Raw genomic sequence first — 18674 nt, 5'->3', positions numbered from 1 at the left:
AGACTCGAGGGAAAACCATAGATCCTTTGATCCACGCGGCGGACTGCGTGACACTGCTGCTACCGCTCTGGAGGAAAGCGCAAGTGCATGCCCGCATTCGAGACGAGGACTGACTCCCCTGGGGAGACTCCAGAAGTACCCCAAGATCCATGTCAGCACTGGAGAGGAATCCTCAGGTTCCGGCCCCGACTCCACACAAGGTCTTAGGCCCTGGCATCGATGGGAGACGAATCCCGAGAGGCCCCCGAGGAACTCGCATGGGGACTGGCCTTTCCTGAGGCCACCAGAGCGGGTCCCTGAGGTCCCGGTCGTAAGTCGAGAGCACCTGCCGCAACTCGAGAAAATCCAGGAGGTTTTGCCCTCCAGGCGAGATGAGGCCCATTTCCGCTGAGGCTTCTCGAGGCTAATCACGTCTAACCACTGGAACTTCCAAAGGGTCCTTCACACCCTTGCTGCAACTCAAGAAGTTCCCCGACATACCCGTCTCCACTCGAGAGGAAGCACGTGGGGTCCCGCAAAAATCCAGGGGAGCCCATTTCCGCCTCCTAGCTCGAGATGAGGGATCCTTTCCCTGTTTCGTAGGGAAAGAATTCCCGGCGTTCCCGTCGCATCTCAAGAGGAGACGCTCTCCACAGGAAAGACGAGAGGAACTCCAGGGTCGTGACACCATTCCAAGAGTCCCCCAGATTTGTCAGTCCATTCCAGAGGAACCTGTTTTCCCTGCACTGCCTTGACGTTCAAGCCGAGGATCCACTCCCACCACGTGTGCACGTGGGACAGCCCTGTGGGAAAGCCTCGTGGGAAAGCCTCGTGGGAAAGACTCGACGGAAAACATAGATCCTTTGATCCACGCGGCGGACTGCGTGACACTGCTGCTACCGCTCTGGAGGAAAGCGCAAGTGCATGCCCGCATTCGAGACGAGGACTGACTCCCCTGGGGAGACTCCAGAAGTACCCCAAGATCCATGTCAGCACTGGAGAGGAATCCTCAGGTTCCGGCCCCGACTCCACACAAGGTCTTAGGCCCCGGCATCGACGGGAGAGGAATCCCGAGAGGCCCCCGAGGAACTCGCATGGGGACTGGCCTTTCCTGAGGCCACCAGAGCGCGTCCCTGAAGTCCCCGTCGTAAGTCGAGAGCACCTGCCGCAACTCGAGAAAATCCAGGAGGTTTTCACCTCCAGGCGAGATGAGGCCCATTTCTGCTGAGGCTGCTCGAGGCCGATCACATCTAACCACTGGAACTTCCAAAGGGTCCTTCACACCCTTGCTGCAACTCAAGAAGTTCCCCGACATACCCGTCTGCACTCGAGAGGAAGCACGTGGTGTCCCGCACACATCCAGGGGAGCCCCGTTTCCGCCTCCTAGCTCGAGATGAGGGATCCTTTCCCTGTTTCGTAGGGAAAGAATTCCCGGCGTTCCCGTCGCATCTCAAGAGGAGGCGTTCTCCACAGGAAAGGCGAGAGGAACTCCAGGGTCATGTCACCATTCCAAGTGTCCCCCAGATGTGTCAGTCCATTCCAGAGGAACCTGTTTTCCCTGCACTGCCTTGACGTTCAAGCCGAGGATCGACTCCCACCACGTGTGCACGTGGGACAGCCCTGTGGGAAAGCCTCGTGGGAAAGCCTCGTGGGAAAGACTCGAGGGAAAACCATAGATCCTTTGATCCACGCGGCGGACTGCGTGACACTGCTGCTACCGCTCTGGAGGAAAGCTCAAGTGCATGCCCGCATTCGAGACCAGGACTGACTACCCTGGGGAGACTCCAGAAGTACCCCAAGATCCATGTCAGCACTGGAGAGGAATCCTCAGGTTCCGGCCCCGACTCCACACAAGGTCTTAGGCCCCGGCATCGACGGGAGAGGAATCCCGAGAGGCCTCCGAGGAACTCGCATGGGGACTGGCCTTTCCTGAGGCCACCAGAGCGGGTCCCTGAGGTCCCCGTCGTAAGTCGAGAGCACCTGCCGCAACTCGAGAAAATCCAGGAGGTTTTGCCCTCCAGGCGAGATGAGGCCCATTTCCGCTGAGGCTGCTCGAGGCCAATCACATCTAACCACTGGAACTTTCAAAGGGTCCTTCACACCCTTGCTGCAACTCAAGAAGTTCCCCGACATACCCGTCTGCACTCGAGAGGAAGCACGTGGTGTCCCGCACACATCCAGGGGAGCCCCGTTTCCGCCCCCTAGCTCGAGATGAGGGATCCTTTCCCTGTTTCGCAGGGAAAGAATTCCCGGCGTTCCCGTCGCATCTCAAGAGGAGGCGCTCTCCACAGGAAAGGCGAGAGGAACTCCAGGGTCATGTCACCATTCCAAGTGTCCCCCAGATGTGTCAGTCCATTCCAGAGGAACCTGTGTTCCCTGCACTGCCTTGACGTTCAAGCAGAAGATCGACTCTCACCACGTGTGCACGTGGGACAGCCCTGTGGGAAAGCCTCGTGGGAAAGCCTCGTGGGAAAGACTCGAGGGAAAACCATAGATCCTTTGATCCACGCGGCGGACTGCGTGACACTGCTGCTACCGCTCTGGAGGAAAGCGCAAGTGCATGCCCGCATTCGAGACGAGGACTGACTCCCCTGGGGAGACTCCAGAAGTACCCCAAGATCCATGTCAGCACTGGAGAGGAATCCTCAGGTTCCGGCCCCGACTCCACACAAGGTCTTAGGCCCCGGCATCGACGGGAGAGGAATCCCGAGAGGCCCCCGAGGAACTCGCATGGGGACTGGCCTTTCCTGAGGCCACCAGAGCGGGTCCCTGAGGTCCCCGTCGTAAGTCGAGAGCACCTGCCGCAACTCGAGAAAATCCAGGAGGTTTTGCCCTCCAGGCGAGATGAGGCCCATTTCCGCTGAGTCTTCTCGAGGCTAATCACGTCTAACCACTGGAACTTCCAAAAGGTCCTTCACACCCTTGCTGCAACTCAAGAAGTTCCCCGACATACCCGTCTCCACTCGAGAGGAAGCACGTGGGTCTCGCACACATCCAGGGGAGGCCCGTTTACGCCTCCTAGCTCGAGATGAGGGATCCTTTCCCTGTTTCGTAGGGAAAGAATTCCCGGCGTTCCCGTCGCATCTCAAGAGGAGGCGCTCTCCACAGGAAAGGCGAGAGGAACTCCAGGGTCGTGCCACCATTCCAAGAGTCCCCCAGATGTGTCAGTCCATTCCAGAGGAACCAGTTTTCCCTGCACTGCCTTGACGTTCAAGCCGAGGATCGACTCCCACCACGTGTGCACGTGGGACAGCCCTGTGGGAAAGCCTCGTGGGAAAGCCTCGTGGGAAAGACTCGAGGGAAAACCATATATCCATTGATCCACGCGGCGGACTGCGTGACACTGCTGCTCTCGCTCTGGAGGAAAGCGCAAGTGCATGCCCGCATTCGAGACGAGGACTGACTCCCCTGGGGAGACTCCAGAAGTACCCCAAGATCCATGTCAGCACTGGAGAGGAATCCTCAGGTTCCGGCCCCGACTCCACACAAGGTCTTAGGCCACGGCATCGACGGGAGAGGAATCCCGAGAGGCCCCCGAGGAAATCGCAAGGGGACTGGCCTTTCCTGAGGCCACCAGAGAGGGTCCCTGAGGTCCCCGTCGTAAGTCGAGAGCACCTGCCGCAACTCGAGAAAATCCAGGAGGTTTTGCCCTCCAGGCGAGATGAGGCCCATTTCCGCTGAGGCTTCTCGAGGCCAACCACATCTAACCACTGGACCTTCCAAAGGGTCCTTCACACCCTTGCTGCAACTCAAGAAGTTCCCCGACATACCCGTCTGCACTCGAGAGGAAGCACGTGGTGTCCCGCAGACATCCAGGGGAGCCTCGTTTCCACCTCCTACCTCGAGATGAGGGATCCTTTCCCTGTTTCGTAGGGAAAGAATTCCCGGCGTTCCCGTCGCATCTCAAGAGGAGGCGCTCTCCACAGGAAAGGCGAGAGGAACTCCAGGGTCGTGCCACCATTCCAAGAGTCCCCCAGATGTGTCAGTCCATTCCAGAGGAACCTGTTTTCCCTGCACTGCCATGACGTTCAAGCCGAGGATCGACTCCCACCACGTGTGCACGTGGGACAGCCCTGTGGGAAAGCCTCGTGGGAAAGCCTCGTGGGAAAGACTCGAGGGAAAACCATAGATCCTTTGATCCACGCGGCGGACTGCGTGACACTGCTGCTACCGCTCTGGAGGAAAGCGCAAGTGCATGCCCGCATTCGAGACCAGGACTGACTCCCCTGGGGAGACTCCAGAAGTACCCCAAGATCCATGTCAGCACTGGAGAGGAATCCTCAGGTTCCGGCCCCGACTCCACACAAGGTCTTAGGCCCCGGCATCGACGGGAGAGGAATCCCGAGAGGCCCACGAGGAACTCGCATGGGGACTGGCCTTTCCTGAGGCCACCAGAGCGGTTCCCTGAGGTCCCCGTCGTAAGTCGAGAGCACCTGCCGCAACTCGAGAAAATCCAGGAGGTTTTGCCCTCCAGGCGAGATGAGGCCCATTTCCGCTGAGGCTTCTCGAGGCCAATCACATCTAACCACTGGAACTTACAAAGGGTCCTTCACACCATTGCTGCAACTCAAGAAGTTCCCCGACATACCCGTCTGCACTCGAGAGGAAGCACGTGGTGTCCCGCACACATCCAGGGGAGCCCCGTTTCCGCCTCCTAGCTCGAGATGAGGGATCCTTTCCCTGTTTCGTAGGGAAAGAATTCCCGGCGTTCCCGTCGCATCTCAAGAGGAGGCGCTCTCCACAGGAAAGGCGAGAGGAACTCCAGGGTCGTGCCACCATTCCAAGAGTCCCCCAGATGTGTCAGTCCATTCCAGAGGAACCTGTTTTCCCTGCACTGCCTTGACGGTCAAGCCGAGGATCGACTCCCACCACGTGTGCACGTGGGACAGCCCTTTGGGAAAACCTCGTGGAAAGCCTCGTGGGAAAGACTCGAGGGAAAACCATCGGTCCTTTGATCCACGCGGCGGACTGCGTGACACTGCTGCTACCGCTCTAGAGGAAAGCGCAAGTGCATGCCCGCATTCGAGACGAGGACTGACTCCCCTGGGGAGACTCCAGAAGTACCCCAAGATCCATGTCAGCACTGGAGAGGAATCCTCAGGTTCCGGCCCCGACTCCAAACAAGGACTTAGGCCCCGGCATCGACGGGAGAGGAATCCCGAGAGGCCCCCGAGGAACTCGCATGGGGACTGGCCTTTCCTGAGGCCACCAGAGCGGGTCCCTGAGATCCCCGTCGTAAGTCGAGAGCACCTGCCGCAACTCGAGAAAATCCAGGAGGTTTTGCCCTCCAGGCGAGATGAGGCCCATTTCCGCTGAGTCTTCTCGAGGCTAATCACGTCTAACCACTGGAACTTCCAAAAGGTCCTTCACACCCTTGCTGCAACTCAAGAAGTTCCCCGACATACCCGTCTCCACTCGAGAGGAAGCACGTGGGTCCCGCACACATCCAGGGGAGCCCCGTTTCCGCCTCCTAGCTTGAGATGAGGGATCCTTTCCCTGTTTCGTAGGGAAAGAATTCCCGGCGTTCCCGTCGCATCTCAAGAGGAGGCGCTCTCCACAGGAAAGGCGAGAGGAACTCCAGGGTCGTGACACCATTCCAAGAGTCCCCCAGAGTTGTCAGTCCATTCCAGAGGAACCTGTTTTCCCTGCACTGCCTTGACGTTCAAGCCGAGGATCGACTCCCACCACGTGTGCACGTGGGACAGCCCTGTGGGAAAGCCTCGTGGGAAAGCCTCGTGGGAAAGACTCGAGGGAAAACCATAGATCCTTTGATCCACGTGGGGAATGCGTGACACTGCTGCTACCGCTCTGGAGGAAAGCGCAAGTGCATGCCCGCATTCGAAACGAGGACTGACTCCCCTGGGGAGACTCCAAAAGTACCCCAAGATCCATGTCAGCACTGGAGAGGAATCCTCAGGTTCCGGCCCCGACTCCACACAAGGTCTTAGGCCCCGGCATCGACGGGAGAGGAATCCCGAGAGGCCCCCGAGGAACTCGCATGGGGACTGGCCTTTCCTGAGGCCACCAGAGCGGGTCCCTGAGGTCCCCGTCGTAAGTCGAGAGCACCTGCCGCAACTCGAGAAAATCCAGGAGGTTTTGCCCTCCAGGCGAGATGAGGCCCATTTCCGCTGAGGCTTCTCGAGGCCAATCACGTCTAACCACTGGAACTTCCAAAGGGTCCTTCACACCCTTGCTGCAACTCAAGAAGTTCCCCGACATACCCGTCTGCACTCGAGAGGAAGCACGTGGTGTCCCGCACACATCCAGGGGAGCCCCGTTTCCGCCTCCTAGCTCGAGATGAGGGATCCTTTCCCTGTTTCGCAGGGAAAGAATTCCCGGCGTTCCCGTCGCATCTCAAGAGGAGGCGCTCTCCACAGGAAAGGCGAGAGGAACTCCAGGGTCATGTCACCATTCCAAGTGTCCCCCAGATGTCTCAGTCCATTCCAGAGGAACCTGTGTTCCCTGCACTGCCTTGACGTTCAAGCAGAAGATCGACTCTCACCACGTGTGCACGTGGGACAGCCCTGTGGGAAAGCCTCGTGGGAAAGCCTCGTGGGAAAGACTCGAGGGAAAACCATAGATCCTTTGATCCACGCGGCGGACTGCGTGACACTGCTGCTACCGCTCTGGAGGAAAGCGCAAGTGCATGCCCGCATTCGAGACGAGGACTGACTCCCCTGGGGAGACTCCAGAAGTACCCCAAGATCCATGTCAGCACTGGAGAGGAATCCTCAGGTTCCGGCCCCGACTCCACACAAGGTCTTAGGCCCCGGCATCGACGGGAGAGGAATGCCGAGAGGCCCCCGAGGAACTCGCATGGGGACTGGCCTTTCCTGAGGCCACCAGAGCGGGTCCCTGAGGTCCCCGTCGTAAGTCGAGAGCACCTGCCGCAACTCGAGAAAATCCAGGAGGTTTTGCCCTCCAGGCGAGATGAGGCCCATTTCCGCTGAGGCTTCTCGAGGCTAATCACGTCTAACCACTGGAACTCCCAAAGGGTCCTTCACACCCTTGCTGCAACTCAAGAAGTTCCCCGACATACCCGTCTCCACTCGAGAGGAAGCACGTGGGTCTCGCACACATCCAGGGGAGCCCCGTTTACGCCTCCTAGCTCGAGATGAGGGATCCTTTCCCTGTTTCGTAGGGAAAGAATTCCCGGCGTTCCCGTCGCATCTCAAGAGGAGGCGCTCTCCACAGGAAAGGCGAGAGGAACTCCAGGGTCGTGCCACCATTCCAAGAGTCCCCCAGATGTGTCAGTCCATTCCAGAGGAACCTGTTTTCCCTGCACTGCCTTGACGTTCAAGCCGAGGATCGACTCCCACCACGTGTGCACGTGGGACAGCCCTGTGGGAAAGCCTCGTGGGAAAGCCTCGTGGGAAAGACTCGAGGGAAAACCATATATCCTTTGATCCACGCGGCGGACTGCGTGACACTGCTGCTTCCGCTCTGGAGGAAAGCGCAAGTGCATGCCCGCATTCGAGACGAGGACTGACTCCCCTGGGGAGACTCCAGAAGTACCCCAAGATCCATGTCAGCACTGGAGAGGAATCCTCAGGTTCCGGCCCCGACTCCACACAAGGTCTTAGGCCACGGCATCGACGGGAGAGGAATCCCGAGAGGCCCCCGAGGAAATCGCATGGGGACTGGCCTTTCCTGAGGCCACCAGAGAGGGTCCCTGAGGTCCCCGTCGTAAGTCGAGAGCACCTGCCGCAACTCGAGAAAATCCAGGAGGTTTTGCCCTCCAGGCGAGATGAGGCCCATTTCCGCTGAGGCTTCTCGAGGCCAACCACATCTAACCACTGGACCTTCCAAAGGGTCCTTCACACCCTTGCTGCAACTCAAGAAGTTCCCCGACATACCCGTCTGCACTTGAGAGGAAGCACGTGGTGTCCCGCAGACATCCAGGGGAGCCTCGTTTCCACCTCCTACCTCGAGATGAGGGATCCTTTCCCTGTTTCGTAGGGAAAGAATTCCCGGCGTTCCCGTCGCATCTCAAGAGGAGGCGCTCTCCACAGGAAAGGCGAGAGGAAATCCAGGGTCGTGCCACCATTCCAAGAGTCCCCCAGATGTGTCAGTCCATTCCAGAGGAACCTGTTTTCCCTGCACTGCCATGACGTTCAAGCCGAGGATCGACTCCCACCACGTGTGCACGTGGGACAGCCCTGTGGGAAAGCCTCGTGGGAAAGCCTCGTGGGAAAGACTCGAGGGAAAACCATAGATCCTTTGATCCACGCGGCGGACTGCGTGACACTGCTGCTACCGCTCTGGAGGAAAGCGCAAGTGCATGCCCGCATTCGAGACCAGGACTGACTCCCCTGGGGAGACTCCAGAAGTACCCCAAGATCCATGTCAGCACTGGAGAGGAATCCTCAGGTTCCGGCCCCGACTCCACACAAGGTCTTAGGCCCCGGCATCGACGGGAGAGGAATCCCGAGAGGCCCACGAGGAACTCGCATGGGGACTGGCCTTTCCTGAGGCCACCAGAGCGGTTCCCTGAGGTCCCCGTCGTAAGTCGAGAGCACCTGCCGCAACTCGAGAAAATCCAGGAGGTTTTGCCCTCCAGGCGAGATGAGGCCCATTTCCGCTGAGGCTTCTCGAGGCCAATCACATCTAACCACTGGAACTTACAAAGGGTCCTTCACACCATTGCTGCAACTCAAGAAGTTCCCCGACATACCCGTCTGCACTCGAGAGGAAGCACGTGGTGTCCCGCACACATCCAGGGGAGCCCCGTTTCCGCCTCCTAGCTCGAGATGAGGGATCCTTTCCCTGTTTCGTAGGGAAAGAATTCCCGGCGTTCCCGTCGCATCTCAAGAGGAGGCGCTCTCCACAGGAAAGGCGAGAGGAACTCCAGGGTCGTGCCACCATTCCAAGAGTCCCCCAGATGTGTCAGTCCATTCCAGAGGAACCTGTTTTCCCTGCACTGCCTTGACGGTCAAGCCGAGGATCGACTCCCACCACGTGTGCACGTGGGACAGCCCTTTGGGAAAACCTCGTGGAAAGCCTCGTGGGAACGACTCGAGGGAAAACCATCGGTCCTTTGATCCACGCGGCGGACTGCGTGACACTGCTGCTACCGCTCTAGAGGAAAGCGCAAGTGCATGCCCCCATTCGAGACGAGGACTGACTCCCCTGGGGAGACTCCAGAAGTACCCCAAGATCCATGTCAGCACTGGAGAGGAATCCTCAGGTTCCGGCCCCGACTCCAAACAAGGACTTAGGCCCCGGCATCGACGGGAGAGGAATCTCGAGAGGACCCCGAGGAACTCGCATGGGGACTGGCCTTTCCTGAGGCCACCAGAGCGGGTCCCTGAGATCCCCGTCGTAAGTCGAGAGCACCTTTCGCAACTCGAGAAAATCCAGGAGGTTTTGCCCTCCAGGCGAGATGAGGCCCATTTCCGCTGAGTCTTCTCGAGGCTAATCACGTCTAACCACTGGAACTTCCAAAAGGTCCTTCACACCCTTGCTGCAACTCAAGAAGTTCCCCGACATACCCGTCTCCACTCGAGAGGAAGCACGTGGGTCCCGCACACATCCAGGGGAGCCCCGTTTCCGCCTCCTAGCTTGAGATGAGGGATCCTTTCCCTGTTTCGTAGGGAAAGAATTCCCGGCGTTCCCGTCGCATCTCAAGAGGAGGCGCTCTCCACAGGAAAGGCGAGATGAACTCCAGGGTCGTGCCACAATTCCAAGAGTCCCCCAGATGTGTCAGTCCATTCCAGAGGAACCTGTTTTCCCTGCACTGCCTTGACGTTCAAGCCGAGGATCGACTCCCACCACGTGTGCACGTGGGACAGCCCTGTGGGAAAGCCTCGTGGGAAAGCCTCGTGGGAAAGACTCGAGGGAAAACCATAGATCCTTTGATCCACGCGGCAGACTGCGTGACACTGCTGCTACCGCTCTGGAGGAAAGCGCAAGTGCATGCCCACATTCGAGACGAGGACTGACTCCCCTGGGGAGACTCCAGAAGTACCCCAAGATCCATGTCAGCACTGGAGAGGAATCCTCAGGTTCCGGCCCCGACTCCACACAAGGTCTTAGGCCCCGGCATCGACGGGAGAGGAATCCCGAGAGGCCCACGAGGAACTCGCATGGGGACTGGCCTTTCCTGAGGCCACCAGAGCGGTTCCCTGAGGTCCCCGTCGTAAGTCGAGAGCACCTGCCGCAACTCGAGAAAATCCAGGAGGTTTTGCCCTCCAGGCGAGATGAGGTCCATTTCCGCTGAGGCTTCTCGAGGCCAATCACATCTAACCACTGGAACTTCCAAAGGGTCCTTCACACCATTGCTGCAACTCAAGAAGTTCCCCGACATACCCGTCTCCACTCGAGAGGAAGCACGTGGGTCCCGCACACATCCAGGAGAGCCCCGTTTCCGCCTCCTAGCTCAAGATGAGGGATCCTTTCCCTGTTTCGTAGGGAAAGAATTCCCGGCGTTCCCGTCGCATCTCAAGAGGAGGCGCTCTCCACAGGAAAGGCGAGAGGAACTCCAGGGTCGTGACACCATTCCAAGAGTCCCCCAGAGTTGTCAGTCCATTCCAGAGGAACCTGTTTTCCCTGCACTGCCTTGACGTTCAAGCCGAGGATCGACTCCCACCACGTGTGCACGTGGGACAGCCCTGTGGGAAAGCCTCGTGGGAAAGCCTCGTGGGAAAGACTCGAGGGAAAACCATAGATCCTTTGATCCACGTGGGGAATGCGTGACACTGCTGCTACCGCTCTGGAGGAAAGCGCAAGTGCATGCCCGCATTCGAAACGAGGACTGACTCCCCTGGGGAGACTCCAGAAGTACCCCAAGATCCATGTCAGCACTGGAGAGGAATCCTCAGGTTCCGGCCCCGACTCCACACAAGGTCTTAGGCCCCGGCATCGACGGGAGAGGAATCCCGAGAGGCCCCCGAGGAACTCGCATGGGGACTGGCCTTTCCTGAGGCCACCAGAGCGTGTCCCTGAGGTCCCCGTCGTAAGTCGAGAGCACCTGCCGCAACTCGAGAAAATCCAGGAGGTTTTGCCCTCCAGGCGAGATGAGGCCCATTTCCGCTGAGGCTTCTCGAGGCCAATCACGTCTAACCACTGGAAATTCCAAAGGGTCCTTCACACCCTTGCTGCAACTCAAGAAGTTCCCCGACATACCCGTCTCCACTCGAGAGGAAGCACGTGGGGTCCCGCACACATCCAGGGGAGCCCCGTTTCCGCCTCCTAGCTCGAGATGAGGCATCCTTTCCCTGTTTCGTAGGGAAAGAATTCCCGGCGTTCCCGTCGCATCTCAAGAGGAGGCGCTCTCCACAGGAAAGGCGAGAGGAACTCCAGGGTCGTGCCACCATTCCAAGAGTCCCCCAGATGTGTCAGTCCATTCCAGAGGAACCTGTTTTCCCTGCACTGCCATGACGTTCAAGCCGAGGATCGACTCCCACCACGTGTGCACGTGGGACAGCCCTGTGGGAAAGCCTCGTGGGAAAGCCTCGTGGGAAAGACTCGAGGGAAAACCATAGATCCTTTGATCCACGCGGCGGACTGCGTGACACTGCTGCTACCGCTCTGGAGGAAAGCGCAAGTGCATGCCCGCATTCGAGACCAGGACTGACTCCCCTGGGGAGACTCCAGAAGTACCCCAAGATCCATGTCAGCACTGGAGAGGAATCCTCAGGTTCCGGCCCCGACTCCACACAAGGTCTTAGGCCCCGGCATCGACGGGAGAGGAATCCCGAGAGGCCCACGAGGAACTCGCATGGGGACTGGCCTTTCCTGAGGCCACCAGAGCGGTTCCCTGAGGTCCCCTTCGTAAGTCGAGAGCACCTGCCGCAACTCGAGAAAATCCAGGAGGTTTTGCCCTCCAGGCGAGATGAGGCCCATTTCCGCTGAGGCTTCTCGAGGCCAATCACATCTAACCACTGGAACTTACAAAGGGTCCTTCACACCATTGCTGCAACTCAAGAAGTTCCCCGACATACCCGTCTGCACTCGAGAGGAAGCACGTGGTGTCCCGCACACATCCAGGGGAGCCCCGTTTCCGCCTCCTAGCTCGAGATGAGGGATCCTTTCCCTGTTTCGTAGGGAAAGAATTCCCGGCGTTCCCGTCGCATCTCAAGAGGAGGCGCTCTCCACAGGAAAGGCGAGAGGAACTCCAGGGTCGTGCCACCATTCCAAGAGTCCCCCAGATGTGTCAGTCCATTCCAGAGGAACCTGTTTTCCCTGCACTGCCTTGACGGTCAAGCCGAGGATCGACTCCCACCACGTGTGCACCTGGGACAGCCCTTTGGGAAAACCTCGTGGAAAGCCTCGTGGGAAAGACTCGAGGGAAAACCATCGGTCCTTTGTTCCACGCGGCGGACTGCGTGACACTGCTGCTACCGCTCTAGAGGAAAGCGCAAGTGCATGCCCGCATTCGAGACGAGGACTGACTCCCCTGGGGAGACTCCAGAAGTACCCCAAGATCCATGTCAGCACTGGAGAGGAATCCTCAGGTTCCGGCCCCGACTCCAAACAAGGACTTAGGCCCCGGCATCGACGGGAGAGGAATCCCGAGAGGCCCCCGAGGAACTCGCATGGGGACTGGCCTTTCCTGAGGCCACCAGAGCGGGTCCCTGAGATCCCCGTCGTAAGTCGAGAGCACCTGCCGCAACTCGAGAAAATCCAGGAGGTTTTGCCCTCCAGGCGAGATGAGGCCCATTTCCGCTGAGTCTTCTCGAGGCTAATCACGTCTAACCACTGGAACTTCCAAAAGGTCCTTCACACCCTTGCTGCAACTCAAGAAGTTCCCCGACATACCCGTCTCCACTCGAGAGGAAGCACGTGGGTCCCGCACACATCCAGGGGAGCCCCGTTTCCGCCTCCTAGCTTGAGATGAGGGATCCTTTCCCTGTTTCGTAGGGAAAGAATTCCCGGCATTCCCGTCGCATCTCAAGAGGAGGCGCTCTCCACAGGAAAGGCGAGAGGAACTCCAGGGTCGTGACACCATTCCAAGAGTCCCCCAGATGTGTCAGTCCATTCCAGAGGAACCTGTTTTCCCTGCACTGCCTTGACGTTCAAGCCGAGGATCGACTCCCACCACGTGTGCACGTGGGACAGCCCTGTGGGAAAGCCTCGTGGGAAAGCCTCGTGGGAAAGACTCGAGGGAAAACCATAGATCCTTTGATCCACGTGGGGAATGCGTGACACTGCTGCTACCGCTCTGGAGGAAAGCGCAAGTGCATGCCCGCATTCGAAACGAGGACTGACTCCCCTGGGGAGACTCCAGAAGTACCCCAAGATCCATGTCAGCACTGGAGAGGAATCCTCAGGTTCCGGCCCCGACTCCACACAAGGTCTTAGGCCCCGGCATCGACGGGAGAGGAATCCCGAGAGGCCCCCGAGGAACTCGCATGGGGACTGGCCTTTCCTGAGGCCACCAGAGCGGGTCCCTGAGGTCCCCGTCGTAAGTCGAGAGCACCTGCCGCAACTCGAGAAAATCCAGGAGGTTTTGCCCTCCAGGCGAGATGAGGCCCATTTCCGCTGAGGCTTCTCGAGGCCAATCACGTCTAACCACTGGAACTTCCAAAGGGTCCTTCACACCCTTGCTGCAACTCAAGAAGTTCCCCGACATACCCGTCTGCACTCGAGAGGAAGCACGTGGTGTCCCGCACACATCCAGGGGAGCCCCGTTTCCGCCTCCTAGCTCGAGATGAGGGATCCTTTCCCTGTTTCGCAGGGAAAGAATTCCCGGCGTTCCCGTCGCATCTCAAGAGGAGGCGCTCTCCACAGGAAAGGCGAGAGGAACTCCAGGGTCATGTCACCATTCCAAGTGTCCCCCAGATGTCTCAGTCCATTCCAGAGGAACCTGTGTTTCCTGCACTGCCTTGACGTTCAAGCAGAAGATCGACTCTCACCACGTGTGCACGTGGGACAGCCCTGTGGGAAAGCCTCGTGGGAAAGCCTCGTGGGAAAGACTCGAGGGAAAACCATAGATCCTTTGATCCACGCGGCGGACTGCGTGACACTGCTGCTACCGCTCTGGAGGAAAGCGCAAGTGCATGCCCGCATTCGAGACGAGGACTGACTCCCCTGGGGAGACTCCAGAAGTACCCCAAGATCCATGTCAGCACTGGAGAGGAATCCTCAGGTTCCGGCCCCGACTCCACACAAGGTCTTAGGCCCCGGCATCGACGGGAGAGGAATGCCGAGAGGCCCCCGAGGAACTCGCATGGGGACTGGCCTTTCCTGAGGCCACCAGAGCGGGTCCCTGAGGTCCCCGTCGTAAGTCGAGAGCACCTGCCGCAACTCGAGAAAATCCAGGAGGTTTTGCCCTCCAGGCGAGATGAGGCCCATTTCCGCTGAGGCTTCTCGAGGCTAATCACGTCTAACCACTGGAACTCCCAAAGGGTCCTTCACACCCTTGCTGCAACTCAAGAAGTTCCCCGACATACCCGTCTGCACTCGAGAGGAAGCACGTGGGTCTCGCACACATCCAGGGGAGCCCCGTTTACGCCTCCTAGCTCTAGATGAGGGATCCTTTCCCTGTTTCGTAGGGAAAGAATTCCCGGCGTTCCCGTCGCATCTCAAGAGGAGGCGCTCTCCACAGGAAAGGCGAGAGGAACTCCAGGGTCGTGCCACCATTCCAAGAGTCCCCCAGATGTGTCAGTCCATTCCAGAGGAACCTGTTTTCCCTGCACTGCCTTGACGTTCAAGCCGAGGATCGACTCCCACCACGTGTGCACGTGGGACAGCCCTGTGGGAAAGCCTCGTGGGAAAGCCTCGTGGGAAAGACTCGAGGGAAAACCATATATCCTTTGATCCACGCGGCGGACTGCGTGACACTGCTGCTCTCGCTCTGGAGGAAAGCGCAAGTGCATGCCCGCATTCGAGACGAGGACTGACTCCCCTGGGGAGACTCCAGAAGTACCCCAAGATCCATGTCAGCACTGGAGAGGAATCCTCAGGTTCCGGCCCCGACTACACACAAGGTCTTAGGCCACGGCATCGACGGGAGAGGAATCCCGAGAGGCCCCCGAGGAAATCGCATGGGGACTGGCCTTTCCTGAGGCCACCAGAGAGGGTCCCTGAGGTCCCCGTCGTAAGTCGAGAGCACCTGCCGCAACTCGAGAAAATCCAGGAGGTTTTGCCCTCCAGGCGAGATGAGGCCCATTTCCGCTGAGGCTTCTCGAGGCCAACCACATCTAACCACTGGACCTTCCAAAGGGTCCTTCACACCCTTGCTGCAACTCAAGAAGTTCCCCGACATACCCGTCTGCACTCGAGAGGAAGCACGTGGTGTCCCGCAGACATCCAGGGGAGCCTCGTTTCCACCTCCTACCTCGAGATGAGGGATCCTTTCCCTGTTTCGTAGGGAAAGAATTCCCGGCGTTCCCGTCGCATCTCCAGAGGAGGCGCTCTCCACAGGAAAGGCGAGAGGAACTCCAGGGTCGTGCCACCATTCCAAGAGTCCCCCAGATGTGTCAGTCCATTCCAGAGGAACCTGTTTTCCCTGCACTGCCATGACGTTCAAGCCGAGGATCGACTCCCACCACGTGTGCACGTGGGACAGCCCTGTGGGAAAGCCTCGTGGGAAAGCCTCGTGGGAAAGACTCGAGGGAAAACCATAGATCCTTTGATCCACGCGGCGGACTGCGTGACACTGCTGCTACCGCTCTGGAGGAAAGCGCAAGTGCATGCCCGCATTCGAGACCAGGACTGACTCCCCTGGGGAGACTCCAGAAGTACCCCAAGATCCATGTCAGCACTGGAGAGGAATCCTCAGGTTCCGGCCCCGACTCCACACAAGGTCTTAGGCCCCGGCATCGACGGGAGAGGAATCCCGAGAGGCCCACGAGGAACTCGCATGGGGACTGGCCTTTCCTGAGGCCACCAGAGCGGTTCCCTGAGGTCCCCGTCGTAAGTCGAGAGCACCTGCCGCAACTCGAGAAAATCCAGGAGGTTTTGCCCTCCAGGCGAGATGAGGCCCATTTCCGCTGAGGCTTCTCGAGGCCAATCACATCTAACCACTGGAACTTACAAAGGGTCCTTCACACCATTGCTGCAACTCAAGAAGTTCCCCGACATACCCGTCTGCACTCGAGAGGAAGCACGTGGTGTCCCGCACACATCCAGGGGAGCCCCGTTTCCGCCTCCTAGCTCGAGATGAGGGATCCTTTCCCTGTTTCGTAGGGAAAGAATTCCCGGCGTTCCCGTCGCATCTCAAGAGGAGGCGCTCTCCACAGGAAAGGCGAGAGGAACTCCAGGGTCGTGCCACCATTCCAAGAGTCCCCCAGATGTGTCAGTCCATTCCAGAGGAACCTGTTTTCCCTGCACTGCCTTGACGGTCAAGCCGAGGATCGACTCCCACCACGTGTGCACGTGGGACAGCCCTTTGGGAAAACCTCGTGGAAAGCCTCGTGGGAACGACTCGAGGGAAAACCATCGGTCCTTTGATCCACGCGGCGGACTGCGTGACACTGCTGCTACCGCTCTAGAGGAAAGCGCAAGTGCATGCCCGCATTCGAGACGAGGACTGACTCCCCTGGGGAGACTCCAGAAGTACCCCAAGATCCATGTCAGCACTGGAGAGGAATCCTCAGGTTCCGGCCCCGACTCCAAACAAGGACTTAGGCCCCGGCATCGACGGGAGAGGAATCTCGAGAGGACCCCGAGGAACTCGCATGGGGACTGGCCTTTCCTGAGGCCACCAGAGCGGGTCCCTGAGATCCCCGTCGTAAGTCGAGAGCACCTTTCGCAACTCGAGAAAATCCAGGAGGTTTTGCCCTCCAGGCGAGATGAGGCCCATTTCCGCTGAGTCTTCTCGAGGCTAATCACGTCTAACCACTGGAACTTCCAAAAGGTCCTTCACACCCTTGCTGCAACTCAAGAAGTTCCCCGACATACCCGTCTCCACTCGAGAGGAAGCACGTGGGTCCCGCACACATCCAGGGGAGCCCCGTTTCCGCCTCCTAGCTTGAGATGAGGGATCCTTTCCCTGTTTCGTAGGGAAAGAATTCCCGGCGTTCCCGTCGCATCTCAAGAGGAGGCGCTCTCCACAGGAAAGGCGAGAGGAACTCCAGGGTCGTGCCACAATTCCAAGAGTCCCCCAGATGTGTCAGTCCATTCCAGAGGAACCTGTTTTCCCTGCACTGCCTTGACGTTCAAGCCGAGGATCGACTCCCACCACGTGTGCACGTGGGACAGCCCTGTGGGAAAGCCTCGTGGGAAAGCCTCGTGGGAAAGACTCGAGGGAAAACCATAGATCCTTTGATCCACGCGGCAGACTGCGTGACACTGCTGCTACCGCTCTGGAGGAAAGCGCAAGTGCATGCCCACATTCGAGACGAGGACTGACTCCCCTGGGGAGACTCCAGAAGTACCCCAAGATCCATGTCAGCACTGGAGAGGAATCCTCAGGTTCCGGCCCCGACTCCACACAAGGTCTTAGGCCCCGGCATCGACGGGAGAGGAATCCCGAGAGGCCCACGAGGAACTCGCATGGGGACTGGCCTTTCCTGAGGCCACCAGAGCGGTTCCCTGAGGTCCCCGTCGTAAGTCGAGAGCACCTGCCGCAACTCGAGAAAATCCAGGAGGTTTTGCCCTCCAGGCGAGATGAGGCCCATTTCCGCTGAGGCTTCTCGAGGCCAATCACATCTAACCACTGGAACTTCCAAAGGGTCCTTCACACCATTGCTGCAACTCAAGAAGTTCCCCGACATACCCGTCTCCACTCGAGAGGAAGCACGTGGGTCCCGCACACATCCAGGAGAGCCCCGTTTCCGCCTCCTAGCTCGAGATGAGGGATCCTTTCCCTGTTTCGTAGGGAAAGAATTCCCGGCGTTCCCGTCGCATCTCAAGAGGAGGCGCTCTCCACAGGAAAGGCGAGAGGAACTCCAGGGTCGTGACACCATTCCAAGAGTCCCCCAGAGTTGTCAGTCCATTCCAGAGGAACCTGTTTTCCCTGCACTGCCTTGACGTTCAAGCCGAGGATCGACTCCCACCACGTGTGCACGTGGGACAGCCCTGTGGGAAAGCCTCGTGGGAAAGCCTCGTGGGAAAGACTCGAGGGAAAACCATAGATCCTTTGATCCACGTGGGGAATGCGTGACACTGCTGCTACCGCTCTGGAGGAAAGCGCAAGTGCATGCCCGCATTCGAAACGAGGACTGACTCCCCTGGGGAGACTCCAGAAGTACCCCAAGATCCATGTCAGCACTGGAGAGGAATCCTCAGGTTCCGGCCCCGACTCCAAACAAGGTCTTAGGCCCCGGCATCGACGGGAGAGGAATCCCGAGAGGCCCCCGAGGAACTCGCATGGGGACTGGCCTTTCCTGAGGCCACCAGAGCGGGTCCCTGAGGTCCCCGTCGTAAGTCGAGAGCACCTGCCGCAACTCGAGAAAATCCAGGAGGTTTTGCCCTCCAGGCGAGATGAGGCCCATTTCCGCTGAGGCTTCTCGAGGCCAATCACGTCTAACCACTGGAACTTCCAAAGGGTCCTTCACACCCTTGCTGCAACTCAAGAAGTTCCCCGACATACCCGTCTCCACTCGAGAGGAAGCACGTGGGGTCCCGCACACATCCAGGGGAGCCCCGTTTCCGCCTCCTAGCTCGAGATGAGGCATCCTTTCCCTGTTTCGTAGGGAAAGAATTCCCGGCGTTCCCGTCGCATCTCAAGAGGAGGCGCTCTCCACAGGAAAGGCGAGAGGAACTCCAGGGTCGTGACACCATTCCAAGAGTCCCCCAGATGTGTCAGT

Source organism: Ovis canadensis, chromosome 26 (assembly GCF_042477335.2).
Source record: "Ovis canadensis isolate MfBH-ARS-UI-01 breed Bighorn chromosome 26, ARS-UI_OviCan_v2, whole genome shotgun sequence".
Lineage (NCBI taxonomy): Eukaryota > Metazoa > Chordata > Mammalia > Artiodactyla > Bovidae > Ovis > Ovis canadensis.
This window is presented reverse-complemented; position numbering follows the sequence as displayed.